At 36.9% G+C, this 16,994-nt stretch overlaps 1 long non-coding RNA gene across 2 annotated transcripts; it reads left to right on the forward strand.

Annotated features, from left to right (window-relative positions):
* Positions 1-13,562: 13,562 nt before the first annotated feature.
* LOC133733436 (uncharacterized) lies at positions 13,563-16,628 on the forward strand. Of its 2 annotated transcripts, none has more exons than XR_009857721.1 (5): positions 13,563-13,718; positions 14,945-15,142; positions 15,283-15,415; positions 15,597-15,650; positions 15,745-16,628. It is a non-coding gene; the product is annotated as an uncharacterized LOC133733436 (long non-coding RNA). The 2 variants fall into 2 exon arrangements; XR_009857720.1 differs by lacking the exon at positions 13,563-13,718 and adding an exon at positions 14,179-14,303.
* Positions 16,629-16,994: the final 366 nt, after the last annotated feature.

Here is a 16,994-nt window from a genome sequence, read left to right on the forward strand (position 1 = left end):
AGACCATTCTTGGTTTTTCTTCTTGCTTCAGCTATGAAGCATTCTTTGTGATAAGTCTTTTTTTACTCTTCACAGAACATAGGGAGACCATCCTTTTCGTGACAGAGGAAGTAGTCACAAACGAATGTACCAGGGTTCACCTGATAAGAAGACATAAAGGTTTCTGTCTTGCTTTCTTCCCAGTTTTTGATTTTCAAAACATTCATTTGTCTGGATTCGAAGTACTCTACTTCAGAATCTGTCTCAGACTCAGATGAAGAATCTTCTTCTTCAGACCAGGCAGAGTAAACTGACCTGTCGTCTTCTTCATCATCAGAATAAGCTATTTCGTAGCCTTTCATGTTGGCAGTTTCTACTATATGCTCATATTCTTCAAAGAGAGCTTTAGTAGATCTTTTACCCTTTTCCGGGCATTCATTGGCATAGTGCCCTTCAGCTTTACATAACCAACATCTGCAAGCTTTCTTGCTGGGTTGTTGTTTATGCTGATGAGTATTCTTCTTTTTCTTGAAGAATTTCTTTTTAGGATTTTCCTCCTGTTGTTTCTTGTAATTGGAACTTCTCTTGAATTTCCAATCTCTTTTCTTATTACCCTTTCTAAATCTTTTGGGGTAATATTTTTCTTTTCTTTTTCTGAGGAACTTGGATTCATGACACCCCCAGTTAGTGGGTACATCCAATATTCCATAACAGAAATTTTCAACTTCTTTGAGTTGTTTCTTAGCCATCTTTGCTCTAAGATTGGCTTTGCATTGTTCTTTCAGTAATTGCCGGATCCTGTCGGCAATTCCTCCAACTGAAAATCTTTCAATTGGTTTTTCTGCTATGCTTTCTCGCACAGCTGTTCTCCATGGTTCAGGGAATTTCCTGTGCAACAGGTTGACTAGAACAGTATTCTCTAGTTCACCAATCGTACAGTAATATTCTTGAAATTCATTCAAGTATTCTTCAAAATATCTCATGTCACAAATCTTTAGTGCATGGATATTTGATTTGGCCATTTCTTTAGCCTTTTCACTGAAATTTGAAAGATCTCCACAGAACTGATCGTACAGTGGTGCTGCAAAATCATACGGAGATTTTGAAGTTCTGATCTCTTCCAGCCATTCTTTTCCTCTGGCGGTTTCTTTGAAGGAGAAGTAATACTTCTTTGCTACTCCAGTAAGAGTAGTTTCAAAGTACATCTGAAGATCAGGGGCTTCAAATTTTCCAAGGGTTAGAGCGGATGCCATCATCAGGCTGTCTACCCATTGGTCAAGAGTTTTTCTCTTGTCTAGAGCTTTGTCTAGATCTAGCCAGATACCATAGTTGGAAATTGGTACTCTGGGTATCTTGTCCTCTGGGACAAATCTTTGAGAATTTCTTTCTCCATTTCTGCCCGTAGGGGCCTTCTGAACAGGGAGTTTGATCTTTCCCTTTTCTCTAATGATAACTGTTTTGGAACTGGAGCTATCTCCTTCTTCCATTTCAATATCCTGATAGGGGAGGAGTTTTCTCTCCTTTCCTGGTTTGAATCTTTTCATTTCTTCGATTAGTTTTTCTAATCGTTCAGGATTTTTGCAGGACTCTGCTTCTTCATAGAGATCATAGAGCTTTTGTGCTCTAAACATATTAACTGGTCTGTTTAGATCAGTTTCTAATTCTTCTTCAGTGATGGACTCTGATGGTTCTTCAGAGCTTTTTGTACCACTAACACTAGCTTCTCTAGTGCTGTAGCTTCTTTTGAGAAGATTTTTGTTTATCCTGAGGTTCTCAGGACAGACATCACTTTTTCTGTGATTGTCAAAATTTAGACTGATTTCTCTAGTCTTTCTACTTTCATAAATTTTAGCTTTTGCACTTTCTGCTGGTAGCTTCGGACCAGATAATTTCCATTCAATAGGAAAAGTTACTTCATTCCAAGTAACCTTATGGATCTGTTGTGAATGGTTCTTCTGACTGGTGAGGAATCCAGTAGTAAGACCAGGGATGTTTGATATCCTTGTCTTTGGCTCTACTGTGGTACTCATCAGTTTATAGTATATCCTGTATACTATTGCCAATTCTTGCATATCATTTTTCATAGATATGCCATCTGTCTTGACTCTCAGTCGGAGACAGTGGGCTGCATCTTTCAAGCTGGTAGAAAAGTTGGGGAAGCAGTTGAAATATGCTACTTGGTTGCACAGAGATGCTTCAAGGGTTCCCAACAGGCTGGCTTGAAAATCTTCCAGTCTATTGTCTTGTAAGACACATAGAACTGAACAGTTTATGCCTTCTCGAGCTAAAAGTTTTATGCCTACTTGGACTGCTCCAATATGCATAAATTGATAATTTTTTGCTTTTGCTCTGGCAACTTCAGCAGGAGTGATCAGAAGTAGATCAGTTTCTCCTGTTGTAGAGGGGGTTGTAAATTCCAGTAATTTGAAATGATGGCTGTCCATCAGGTCAAATGTTCCCCTTTTGTATATTTGTTTGAAATCTAGCTTTGGAATTGAGGCGTTTTTTACCTCATGCTCGATTTCATTGTATTCAAATTCTTCAGCATTTAGGAGTTGTACTCCTTTCTTTTTCCCGAAGATGCTCATCATGTTGATATCTCGAGTTTCTGTCGGCTTTTCATACCGAATACTAGTAGAACTAGTAGAAGGATCCAGAAAAATCAAGTTTGGAACAGGATTCTCCGGCCTTTCTAATGGTTTGAATCCATTAGCTTTCTTTTTTACTGTAGGCACTTTCTTGTCCTCCAGTATAGTTTTCATAGAATCCAGCGTTTTTTGCTGTTCATTGATTTTTCTACTAACACTTGTTAGCTTTTCTTCTTCCGTTTTTGGAAGTCCTTTGATATAATCCAGTTTGTTTTCCAGTTTTTCTAACTGGTGGATTATAACAGGAATTTGTTCTAGATGATCTTGACATCTAGATATTTCTTTCTGCAGGATCTGATATTTTTCATCAGAAGATTTTAATAGAGAATTCAGTCTCTCTATTATTAAATCAGACATTGTCCCCATTGGGGATTCCCCTGCTGAGCTATTTTACAAGCTTTGATACCAGTGATTTGCGGATCTAACCAATGCTCAGGTAATCAAGAGGTTTTTGTTCCTCTCCCAGAATTTATAAGAGATTATCAATATCTTCTTCTAATTAGATAATATCCCAGTAATTAGGAGTTTCTCTACTAAGCCTTTCTCTATATTCTTTTAACTTCCTCAACTTTTCTCTCTCTTTTTGCAATTCTTTGCTAGTATTTTTACATATAGCATTTAACTCAAGTCTGTCAACGATTGAAATCTTGAATAGTAAAGTGTACTGTTTACCTTTGAAATAGAGGATGAATGCAACAGCTGTATCTGTCTGAACAAATATAATTCATATGGGCCCACCACGTTTCAACAAAACAACTAACTGACAGAGACTTCAAAGAGGGGTACTACTGGTAAGAATTTTGATAAGATGGGTTGGTAGGAATGGATCAGAGAAAGAGTTGTGTAAAGAGGAACGAAAATAAGACACTGGGGTGTATGAGAAGTATTCTCAGGAATCTGGGGTGTATAAGCATTAACCCTTTTTTTTATCCTCACATGTTCGCCACGTCATCAATTTGATGGAGCCTTCACGGAAAATGGACGGAGGTATCATGTCAATATCAAAATAAGAATTTAGGTATCACGTTGGTATAGTTGAGAGTTTGGGTATCAAATTGGCCTTGGCACTAGAGTTTGGGCACTGAACTGAATTTTGTGCACTAGAGTTTGGGTATCATATTTTGTGGACTCATCATTATATATAGATGTAGTAACTACAATAATTAGTTCATGACTGAGGAATAAAGTGATTTTAATTGTATAGAGATTCTAATCCTGTTACAATATGGATATTGTATCTGCATCTATATTGATTAGGGAAACTTAATATATTTGAATATAAGGTAATGTATATCGGTACATGATATAGAGGAGTAAACCCTTTTAATTGGGCTTCTGACTCCTAAAAAAATGCTCTCGCTCTAGCTGTGAGAGCTCCGAATCCTAGCAAACCCTAGTCGCCTTGGCTCAAGGCTCCATCAATGGTGTACAACACCACCGTCTAGTAGATCACTCCTCTCTACCTATCGTTGTATCCTTGCAACAAGTCAACGTCGATCTTATTCAACGAGTTCCCAATTGTAGCTGCCCCTCATCGAGGAGACATACTCGGTTTTCACCTCCACCGCGTCGCACCAGAATGAATTTGGAGCGGAGGGAGGTTTCGCCGTTGAGGGTCTCTCAAGCTGGGTATCTGGATTGGCTTCAATGGCATAGAGATTTCCCTAGGACTGTTACTCGGTCGGTTTGAATCGGTTATAGGTATTACCAACTTCAAAACCAAAGCTTTCGGTTTCAAAATTGAGCTACCAATTACCAACCAAAATTTTCGGATTTTAGTCATATCTACCAAATTCGGTATTTCGGTATTTCGGTTTTCGGTATTTCAACTTTAGAACAACTAATTCTTTGTAATATAAATTAGAATGAACAAAATTAGGTTTTTCAATTTTATAACCGTAAACTTCGTATTTATCTACTAATTATAGCTTTCTTTTGTATATATGACATCAAATTTTAGCCATTTTCAATAAAACTAGGTTATTTAACCATTTTGGACTAAGTTACTCAAAATACATGTACTATTAATTATGTAGTATATTGAGTAATGTTCATACTATTATGAAAACTTTTATGCTTATTTCTTAATATACATGTATGTGTATTGAAAACCATAGTATATAAAGCTAATATTTAGATAATCGGTAGATTCGGTATTTACTAAAACCAAACCAATTTTTTCGGTAATTTTTTATTTCGGTTTTATCGGTCTCGGTTACCAAAAAGTCAGTTTACAAACCTAAAGTATCGGTTGGTATTCGGTCGGTTTGGTAATTACCAAACCAAGTGACAGCCCTAGATTTCCTCATGCTTTTTGGCATGCGTCGAGATCTTTGGGATCCGGGTCGGCCTCGAAGGTTGGGGGCGAGACGCTGAGCATGGCGGCGTACGATGGTTATTTCCTGGTTTTGGTTGAGGAGAATGGCGGTGATGTGGAGTGGTGGCAGAATAGAACAGTGGCTCTTCCTAGTGGGGATTCAACATGTTCATGCTGGCGATCCAAAAACAAGGCGCAGTGTTGGGCTTTGGGTGCTTTGGCTGATGCGTGTGGCAAAGAAAGTCATTACACGCTGCCAAGGCAGTGAATCGGTGGACATGGAGGTGGTCTGCACGGCCGCAATTGCTGAGGGCTCACCCTATGTTGGGTGCCCAAATCAGTTGGATGGTCCAAGGCCAGTATGAGGCCCAAAGTAGTTGAATTTTGGGTGTCCAAATCATTTGGCGAAGCTTCTTGGACTAGGGTCCAAGTTTGGACCAAAAGGTTGGGCCTGATGTAATTCTTTAGGGTTTGGATTGATTCAAACAGCCTCGCTTATGTTTAACATAGATGACATTGGCTTTCTTTTATGTCTCTATTCCTATAAACTACATATTAGATTATGTCATAATTATACGCTCATTTTAAATAGAGAAAAATTCACTGTCAGTGCCCAAACTCTAGTGCCAAGGCCAATTTGATACCTGAACTCTCAACTATACCAACGTGATACCTAAATTCTTATATTGACATCGACATGATACCTCCGTCCATTTTTCATGACGGCTCCGTCAAATTGATGATGTGGCAAGCACGTGGGAATAAAAAAAATAGATAAAAGACTAAAATACCCTTTTAATTATTTTATTTTTTTTTGGAAAATTTTAATTCTATCTTCTTCTTCCTCATTTCTCATCCAATTTCTCAGAAGAACTCAGATCCTCCCAAACCCCTTTCACTCCTTGTGGTGTTCACAGAACCCCCAAAACCCTAGTTCATCTTGTTGCCCCATTCCCAAGCACTATAACAAGTCCCTTACACAGCTTCATTCATGGCCTAAACTAAGGACCAAGAAGCCACATTGCACGCGAAGCGCAAACCTGATCCTAGCTGCGAAGACCAAGTCGACTACCCTAACAAATCCCAAAAGCTTTAAGTCTCCGGTAACAATTCTCAAGGAAAACTCAAGAACCAGAAAATTTGAAGAGCAATTCCGAAGCTGAATTACAAGGCAATGCAGATCGCGAAGCAGAAGATGAGGAAGATGAAGAGGAGGAATACGACGATGAAGAAGAAGAAGAAGACGGTGAATTAGACTCATCCGTGGTGGATTGCAAGGGGAAGGGGATTATGAGAGATGATCAGGGCAAATGGATACTAATAAAGGATCTTCGAAGGTCTTCAAGATCATAATCAACATTTGCAGTCCAAAACTGACCATTCTCCCTGTAATTTGCAGAAGATAGTCTTCTCGTTCAATTCTCACATGGGCTCTGACCATTCTCCCTGTAATTTGCAGAAGATAGTCTTCTCGTTCAATTCTCACATGGGCTCTCCTAAAACTGCACAATTATGAACCAGCAAACCCCAAAATCCAAAATCAAATTCAAAAACACAGAACACATGCACCAGCCAATCCCCAACAATCAGGTTCAAATTCGCAAGCGAAAATTGAAAAGAGGAACCTCAAATAGAACGAAAGAATTCACCTCTTCCTTACCAAAATTTGAAAAAAAAAACACAAAACTAAGAGACCCAAATCGAAGAACAAGTCAGTAGTTGAGAATTGCAGAGAGAGCAGCCAAGAGAAGAGAAGAAGATAAGAGAGCAGTGAAACGATGTCGTGTTTGAACATTTCAGTCAACGTCAGCCTCAAAGGAAATGGGTGTTCTAGTTTGGCTAAGGAAAAGAAAGTGTATTCAGAGAGAGGAAAAAGAAGAAGAAGGAAGGGAAAGGAGAAGAGTCTCACGGATGCAATTGTTCATCTGGGTTCATTAAACCCATAACTCGATTTGTTTTTTTTTTTTATAAAAAATTAGTTAATAGAGAAAGACAATTTTTCCCTTGATAAAAATATCACATGCTTGACACGTGCTTGACATGTCAGCTTTTTAACGGATTCTTAACGAAAGTTGGACGGAGGCATCACGTTGATATCAAAATATGAATTCAGATATCACATTGGTAGAGTTGTGAGTGTGGGTATCAAATTGGCCTTGGCATCTAAGTTCAGGCACTAATAGTGAATTTTTCTCTTTTAAATAAGTGCGCAATAAGTTCGAATATAGTTGGTCTATTCTATGTACCACTGTGTCTCTCCCACGAATCCTTGTTCTGTCCCTTATTATGTGACAGCAAGTGGATATGTAATAGCCTTCTTAGAACGCATTTCTATCAATGAACTTATCATTAATTCAAAAAAAAGTTAATATAGAGGAGTAATTACTTTATTATTAGGATTATTTTTATGGGAAGAATCCTCATATCAACCTCTATATAAGTCCAGGTCCCTGAATTCTCTAGACAACGAGTTATTCGAGTAACTGAAATTAAAAGAAACTTTAATACATTCCTACTTAAATCTCAAAGAAAAAAAAATCAACGATTCATGCAACATTTATAAAACACTTTTCTTTAAACATGAAATCTCGTAAAAATCATATCAGCCCCACTGGTTAAGCATAAACATAGAATATGAGGAAGAAAAATATCACCATACAATAAAAGAGCCTCACAGGCTCTATGCTCGACTGCAACTTACAAACACAAAGTAAGTGAGGAGGACGCCTAAACAAAACCCTCGACTGCAACCCACGTTAGGAGGAGTGCTAAACAAATCAACCCAAGTATGGTGAAGAAAAATATACGAAAAACCGAAAATCCATAAACCTTCACCAAAATCTCGCAATAAATAAATAATCGCAAGAAAAGTACGAGTACGATTCCCAACCATACTCAGAAAATCTCAAACCCATAATCTAAGCTCGAGAGACATAAAATAAATCAATGCGATTATTAATATCAACAAGATTCATAGATTCAATAAACCATTATGTGAGATTAAAGTAAATCATAAATTCCATCGAAAATCCCATTTTTGAAGATCTTTTGGAAAACTCAAAGTCGACGAATATAAATATAATCAATTCTGGAAACCACCTCGGAAAATAATTCGTCGAAAATCATTATAAATCGTAAATCCAAATCCGATCATAGATAATTCATCAAGGTAAATCATTTTCGAAAACCAATTCGACATGCTCAATATCCTTTCAAATATATAATGATATCATTTCCAAAAACCACAACCGAAAATTCAATAATTTAAACCAAAAATAGAATTTGAGACCAAATCATAATCCAAAACTCAATTTGCATTCCAACGCAAATCATATGCTCGAATAATTGAAACGATAACTATATAAATCAATAATTCAGAAAATAATTGCATGCATCATTTAAAACAAAAGTCCACTCACAGTATAGTTTAGGCAGTCACACGTAAGGATTCCTTCATCGAGCAGTAGCTCGGTATGTCGTCTTGTACATAGTTATAACTCATAAATGATGATTCAAAAATTCCGAAGTTAAATACAACTCTGAAATGAAACCCGAAAATCCGTCTTATGAATTATTTTGTCGAACATCCGACATCACATCAGAATCGACCCGAACTTCCAGGGTTCCGTCAACTTAAATATTTTAACATCCTAATGAAAAATGGAGATGATCCAATGGTCAGATCTTCCCGAGTCGAAACCCGAATTTTTGCAACTTCTAAAATTCCTATCAATCCCAAAATTCACCATATGGCTGCAAAACTATATCCATAAGTTCGTAACGATGAGCTCTACTGAAAACACCAAACTAGAACACCAGAAACGGCCAACGCACCCCCATGCGCCGCCAACTCCAACCTCAAATGGGGTCATGAAATTTACATCAACATTTTCCTCTCGTGATCCCCAACAACTTTTTCAACTAACACAAAGTCTAATTTTAAGTGTAGCAGCCGGAATTTACCTTGAAATGATTTGGGGCTGATTCTTCTCCAAAACCTTCCGAAGCTCGATTCTCCCTTCTTGCTTTGAATCATCATAAGTTGTTTGGAGGGTCTTCTCTAGGGTAGATGGGCTTCAAAACCCAACTAGTATCGTCGCCGGAGGTGATTGGAAAACGGAGTTCTGGTTAGGTCAAGCTCACGAATTCGAATCATCTTTGACTCTTCAATTTTCCGCCATGGGAGGTTGTCCATGGAGGGGAAGGCCGGAAACATTGCCAGTGTGAGGAGGCTCTCTAAAAGGGACCGGTCTGGTGGTCTGGGGTGGTCGGATGGCGGTGGAACTCGCCAGGTTGTGAATCCGGGTTGGGTTGGAAGTTGGGTCTGTCGAGAGAGAAAAAGGAAATTGTCCTTTGGATAAGTTTCTAAAAATTAAAACTTACCAAAATGAAATTACTATATATAGTCAGTTTCTAAAAACAGTAACTTTTACTTTTTAGACCATAACTTCATCATACGAACTCCAATTTGAGCGTGCCGCGTGTCCACAAAGTCGGTTTATCATCCTTTACAACATTTGTGAAGAAAATTTTCTCAAATGATGAACGAAATGAAAAGTTAACTTTTAGAGCCCCTAAAAGTATCAAAACGAAGTTAAAAGTAAAACAAATTTTTGTTTACCGCCCAGTACATATGTAATTAAGGTACGGAAAATAACACCATATTAGTTCATGGATGATTCGACAGCCTCCATATTTGTTTGATAATTTGATTTATGTGAATGTTTATGCAAATTCAACCAGGTCTTTCTTAAATCTTCATTTTGATAGTATGATTAATTTTGGCTTATCAACTCTGAATTTTTAATTGGATCTGCAACTATGATGAGAATTTTGGGTTTTTTTTCCTTGAATTCATCAACTCTAAATTGAATGTGTGCCAATTTTTGTGGTTTCATATTGGTTTCCGAGAGAGGGAAAGGATCAAGGTTCGTTCTTCTCAACTTTGCCAATGTGAAATTCAGGACTGAGGTGCTAAGGGTAGTCATTTCTTTTTTGGATTCTATTTTCTGTTTCTTTTTGCTTCACTTTAAAGCTTGACATGCTTTATTTCTTTCACTCATATATCAATTTTATGAGTGTATTGGTGCATATAGTTTAATGTTGTGTGGTGATCTAAGTGGGTTAATTGTGTTGAGTAATGAGTACCATGATCAATGCTTTGCAATAGAAGATGAGAGGGCCCAATTTTGGTGCGAAGCTGTTCTTGGGCGGTGTTGGTGTTCAAAAGACTGGTTGAAATGTTCATTTTACCATTCTTAGGGGTTCAAAATCTGAAAAATGGGCCCTTATGTCAGTGCTGATAGGAGCATTGTATGCAACATTATTATTGTTATTCTCTATACTTTATTTGTTAGTTCATTCTATTTTCTTGCAATTTATTTAGGGCCCCTTTATTTATCCTTTATGTTTAATAGGTTTATGGAGTAAAGATGTGAAAAGGAAATAAAAAGGAGAAAAAGATGCGCGAAATAAGAGTAAAGCTTGAAGTTCTAGCCCAAGCAGGAGATCTTAATGGATCGAGAAGCCCAATACATGGAGATGACGAAGTAAATAAAGAGGAAATTTGGAAAATATCATTGATGATGTGGCGAGCTTTTATTGGAAAGATGATATGGAGGATCCTAAATCAAATAAAGAATTACAAAGTTGGCTCTCTCTACAATTCAAAGAATATTATTCCAATAAGGAATGAAAGAGGACACAAGAAGCAATATAAAAGGAGAGAAAAACATTGGGAAAAACTCTTACGCGAAAATCAATCAAGGAGATCTGAGCAAGAAGGGGAGAAGACTTATCTGCCATCGTTCGACCAGTTGATATAGTCATTTCGACTAGCCGCACTCAACCCTGAATCAATTCCTATTTTTGAGTTTTCTTCTTTCTTTCTTTTATATGATGATTAGTTTGTTCTTCATCCAAACTATGTGTAACTAAACTTCTAGGTTAAAGGTTGTTGAGACCCTAAACATGATTTAAATAGCTATTTGATACTTGATTATTTTCTATGTTTATTAAATGAATTTTGGATGTCTATTTTTTCATTAATGATTCCTGTATTTGTTTTTTATGGAGGTCTACGTAGAAGCATGTTCGAGGCTCTTCTCTTTGATTGATTTCTCACAACGCACTTCGATATTGCTTTCTTTCTTGTTTTTTCTCAATCAAACCAAAAATAAATCCTTTTCTGAAACATTTAGATCCAATAATCTACTGCGAGAGATCCCACTTCCCTATTCTACAATTGATATTCAAAATTTCGTTGTGAATTTTTCATCTATGCTATTTATGTGTAGATATTTCAAAAATTAAGAAGTTCGTAAAAAATTAACGGAAAATTTTGGGTAACTCCTAACGGAAATGATATAACATAAAGATTTCGTATCCGTACTTTAAAATTACTGAAATTTTGATAGTTTCGGAGAGATTTCAATCCTTGTGTTGATATCATTAATTTGGACTGCAAATAGATATTTTAAACCTTCATGTGACAACTAAGCAATATAAAATGACAAATTATAAATGACCTGTTTATGACTTGCCAGTGATGCCACATAAGATTAAGGCCATAAAATATGAAAATTTTAACTTTAACGAAGGAATTGAAGGAATGCACCAAAGTAATTAGCAAAATATAAAATTGAGGTACCAAAGAAAATTGAGGTACTAAAATATTTTTTTTGAGATAAAGAGCTCACAAGTTAATATGGCCCCGCACTACTAGAAATCTGTTCATTTACATCACATCATTTAAATCGGTTAGACTTGCCCACGATGTAAAAAAGTAATTTAACATCGTTTTACGAAAATACCGATTTAAATGTATGTCATTAACATCAGTTCTTAAAATGACTGGTGTTAAAAATTTAGTTCGAAAATTTGCGGGAACCTATATTTGCAAAAAGCGCTAAGTCTTTTAAGTGAAATGAAGAAGCGGGGACTAAAACTCAAAACTTTCACACTTAGAAAAAAAATTGCGCCCGACCCCAAAACTGAAACACAAACCCTAAGCTCAGTGTCGACCTCCATTCTCAACCCAGACTCGTGCTCCTCCTAAACTCGAGCTCCTCTTCCTCCTCCTCACCATCACAATCCTCCCTCCTCCATTCTCAGGCAGAATCTGAAGCGCCGAGATCCCGACCTCGATATAAAATTGAAGTAACAACTCTAAATCCTGAGCCCGGCCTCGATCTGAGATTGGCAGAGTTGAAGAAATTAAAGAGGAATGGTTCTTTCCTCTCAAGCCCCACCGAAGTCGGGGTTGGAACCCTAAACCCGAACACAGCAACCCAGCTGCACTCAACTGCGCCGTTTCTGACTCTCTCCGTGACTCCGTGTCTCGGTCTCCGCCGTCTCTAACTCTCCGTCTCCGCCTCTCCGGTCTCCCATATCCGAGTCTCCGTCTCCGAGCTCCAGGTATCTCTCTCTCCCAGTCTCCCTCTCCGTCTTCTTCTACTCCTCTTCCTCTTCTTCTTCTCTTCTTATCTTCTTCTTCTTAATCTGATTGATTCATGAATAACCCATTTGAAATTGAAATTGAATTCCTAAAGTAATGAAATTGTATGTATGAATGTATCCTGATAATCTGAATATGTTGGTCTGGCCCAGATTGGAGCTACTTTCCCTCTCAACTCAAACCCTAGCCCCTCCTCCTCTTGTCTCACAGCTCGCCTGAGGCTACTGAATGCGATCATGGCCGACGTCGCCACCCAGTCGTGTGCTCGTTGCAGCAAACCCGCCAATCTTCAGTATGTCAATTTCTCACTCTCAATTTTTTTTTTTCAATTTCGCTAATCTTTATGATTTTTTTGATTAATAAAGCTATAATCTTGATGCTACTGAATCAGAAATACTTGATTCTGAGATTTCTTGAATGTTCATGGCTTGAAAGATTGGAACTTTTGTTGAATTAAGCTTTAATTTTCCATTTGCATTGGTATTTCTTACGATCAGAACCAAAGCAAGAGCAGGATGAAAATGGCAGTGAAAGCAGTCAAAGTACTTTCAGTTATGACCAACTGAGGGTTAAATCTGACAATCCAGTAACTGGAATTGATTTTAAGAGAAGAGAGGTTGGTCATTTGTGAATGTTTTTACACTTCATCATCTGTTTTGAAATGGTAATTACATTTTCTGTTTGGCTTTGCAGGCCTACCTCTCTGATGAAGACTTTCAGACCATATTTGGGATGACGAAAGATGCTTTCTATCAACTGCCAAAATGGAAGCAAGACATGCAAAAGAAGAAAGCTGATTTGTTCTAGAGACCAAATTCATTAGCATGAGTGCTTTGCCAGTTTTTTTTTTTTTTTCCTTATGCGTCATAACTTTCACTTCATTCATTTTAATCAGTGCTTTTCTGTGGGGTAATTGTGGTTTTACTGTCAGTGATGATGGCTTGTTTGCTGTCTAGCACTTCACTCTTGATGAGCACTTTGCTGTGGTTAGTATCGGTATTGATTGCAATGCTGCCTATAGAGTGATATATCTTATTTCTCTTCTTTCTCTACTGCTGCTGCTTCCTTAATTATCACAGATGGTAGTCCAAAGGACAGCGCAGGTCAAATTCTTTCATTTGATCCATGTGTATTTCATTTTGCAGTTTACATTGGTATTTCCAGTTTGGTATAGGTTGATGTGCTATGACTGCAATCAAGTTAGACTTTTCTGCTCTCTAGGTGTTCTTTTTTCTTATTTTGGAAAATCATTAATGATATATTCATTTTGAAGATCAAAACTCCGGATCAAATTGAGAGGATGCGAGAAACTTGTCGAGTAAGTTCCAACTGCTTATTCTGAATTTGTTCGTTATATTTAGTTCTGATGAACTAGTGTTATCTTGTTACTTATTTTCTTTTTAACTTGCTGCCAGTGCCTTTTCACTTTATCCTGTGGACCTTAAACAAATGCAAATTTTGATGATGATTTGACTCTTTCATTTAAGGATTTTCTCTCTTCAAAGTTTTAGTTATTCTTTCTATTACATCAGACTTCATGTCTTAACTATTTTTTTTACTGATACTGCTTTGGAGGAAGAGTTTCCGTTAATAAAGTCAAAGGGATTTCCTGAAAAAGAAATGTGAAACTTTAAAAAGAGATGGAACAATTACATTAAGATGACTAACAAAGGAGACAAGACTGAGAATATGGTTTATTTTTACTGTAGGATCATTTCATTGTCCTTGATGAACATTTCTATGTGTCAAACAGAATAACAGGTTTAGGGCTTTATGATTTACAGAGCTTGTATATTTTCATAGCTCAAACAATCGAAAATTGAATTATAGATGGGTGGATATTTAGGGATATCTGCGTTCCTTGAAGAAGACAACATATTCTGAAGCTTTGAGAATTCTAAGGGTGAGTGAATTGTGTGGGTTTTTCTGGTTCGTTTTCATTTTAGATCTTTGAAATGCTGGCTTGGTTTCTGGAATCTAGGTCTTACTGTGTGTGTGATTTGGCTTTGAATTGGTGAAGTTTGAATGAATTGAGTGCGTAGGGAGCTTTGTTTCAGATTTGACCTTTGTTTGTTTGCTTAGAAAAACAATATAAGAGATTAAACAAAAAAGAGATGGTTGTTTTTTTTTTTTTTTTCAAATAGGAAGTAATTATTACGTTTCTCTGGCTTTATAACATAGACAATTAAGCTCAATGTTAGCCTAACATGTGGCTTTGGTTCGGAGCATTGTTGAACCAATTTGTAACATTGTCAGAAAGGTAAATCACAGTGAGCTAATATAAGCTGTTGCATATTTGTCTCTGTTTTTCTGGTAAACATTATTTTCCTTATTATGTATTAAACTTTTACCAGTCTTTGGTTGACTACATGTCAGCAATCTTTTGATTAGACAATTGTGCATGCTGTAACTTGAAGTTATGTTAACCTGGAAATTAGGTTCATATCCCTGCAGATAAAGTCTCTATTAATTTGTATGATTGCAATGCCTGCCAGAATTCAATTACTTGTCATTTAACTTCTTTTTCTTGACGTTTTTATACAGAAAAAGATTGGCTTTCAATTCACCGAAGCTGAGTGTCTCAAGATTGATGTAAAAGAGAAGAAAGTCTATTGCCAATCTAATTTAGAGAATGGGGAAAAAGAAATTTGAGTGGACTACGACTACCTTGTAATATTTGTGGGAGCAAATGTTAATACATTCAATACTCCTGGTGTGATGGAGAACTGCCATTTCTTGAAGGTGATGTCCTTTGCAACCTTGTATATTCATGTCTTGCAATACTTTAAAATTATCTCTTCTGGAATGAGGTTTCTCAGGTAGTGGGAATCAATGTATGCATCTTTGTTACTAACTCATCTTGAGATACTTGCCTCATGCAGGAAGTAGAAGATGCCCCAGAAGATACGAAGAACTGTTATTGAATGCTTTGAAAAGGCTAGCCTGCCAACTGTAAATGATGAGGAGAAGGAGAGAATTCTTCATTTTGCCGTTGTTTGAGGTGGCCCAACTGAGGTAACTATTTTCTTTTAGTTTCTTTGCACTGGTTGTGCTTTTCTTTTCTTTCTTCTTTTTTTGAATTGGTACACTGTCAACTCCCCCGGAAACATTTAGTTCACAAAATGCTTTTGATTTGTTTGTGAACGTAACCATACAAAGTACCAAAAGCTGGGGCTAACTGAACTCTTTTGTGCAGGTTTAAAGCAGAACAGCAGCTACAATGTCAAAGCTACAGAGTTTAAACTCAAGAGTGAGGCCTTGGCATTTGTACAGAGTTTTTTCTTTGCTTCTAGAACTGCTTCTTTTCAAAAAATTTATCTTTTTTTACTTTTGAATGTTTTCAGGTCATTACTGGATACTTACTAGCAGGATCTGCCATTGGACCCAGTCACCCAGAGGCTTGAATTTTGTCAGTGAAATAGTCCAAGAGGCTTGTCTTTATTCCTATTTTGCTTGATTGATTCTTTCTTTGCGCTTCCCCTATTGACTGTTTCTTCAGGATTATGTTTTCAGTTGTTCCATTTGCAGATTCAAAATCATGAATACTCATGTTATACTAGATTCAAAATCACGAATACTCATGTTATACTAGTTCGGTCTTTTGCCATTCGGTATAGGTGGATCTATAATTTTCTTGTCATTAATTTATGTGTGTTTACATTTGGTAAAGTCCAGTTATATTAGTATTGAGATTCACTGCCTTTTTAGTACCTTTTAAGCTCAGTCATGTCGGTATTTCTTTTTGTTGAATTTAGTAATACCAAAAATCACTGTCATTAGGTTTATGTTGCACTGTGAAACTGACTTTGTCATTCTCTTGCAGGGCCTTGGATTACAAGTTGTGAAATATTTGGCTGCCAAATATGAAGAGCTAGGGTGTGAAGTGAAATGGATGGGCAAGCCTGATAAGGTGATCTAGTCACATTGGTCTGGTTACCGCTGTTAACTTCACTTCATGTGAACCTTTAGCTTAATACATATTTCTCTTGCACTTGACTACCAAGATGAATTTTGAGCAAGGCTACTTTTTTGCTTTGAAGCAAAGCTTGGTGTAGAAATTTTGTAGATTGTTGCTCATATGTTTCTAGGATATCCTTTGTAGGTTTTGGGGTTTTCTTTTGTGACATATGTTCAATCATGAATTTGGAAAGAAAATTAATGGAAAGCCCCAATTTTTGGATGATTATGAAATGCATTTCTTTTCCCAGCAGCAGCTAGATGCAAACTTAGCTCATCACGCTTGTCAAAATGAAGTGAAGTATATAAAAGCATAACAAAACAGTAATGCCAAGGAAAACGAAGTCACTTGAGAGATTAGAAATCAGTATCAAAATGAAAATCGATGTCTTATGATTATTAATGTATCGAGTTGTGTCCGCAGAACCGATGTACTCAAAATCAGTGCACATCGATTTTACAAAACAAAAGCGATGTCTACAATGAAACAACACATCGGTTCTAGAAAAAGTAAGCGATGTACATAAAACTATTGAACATCGTTTTGCTTAAATGAAAACGATGTGCTGTGTTAAATGAAACATCAGTCCTTAAAAAAAAACCGATGATGCCAAAAGATACAGACATCGTTCCTAAG

Source organism: Rosa rugosa, chromosome 2, assembly GCF_958449725.1.
Source record: "Rosa rugosa chromosome 2, drRosRugo1.1, whole genome shotgun sequence".
In the NCBI taxonomy this organism is placed as follows: domain Eukaryota; kingdom Viridiplantae; phylum Streptophyta; class Magnoliopsida; order Rosales; family Rosaceae; genus Rosa; species Rosa rugosa.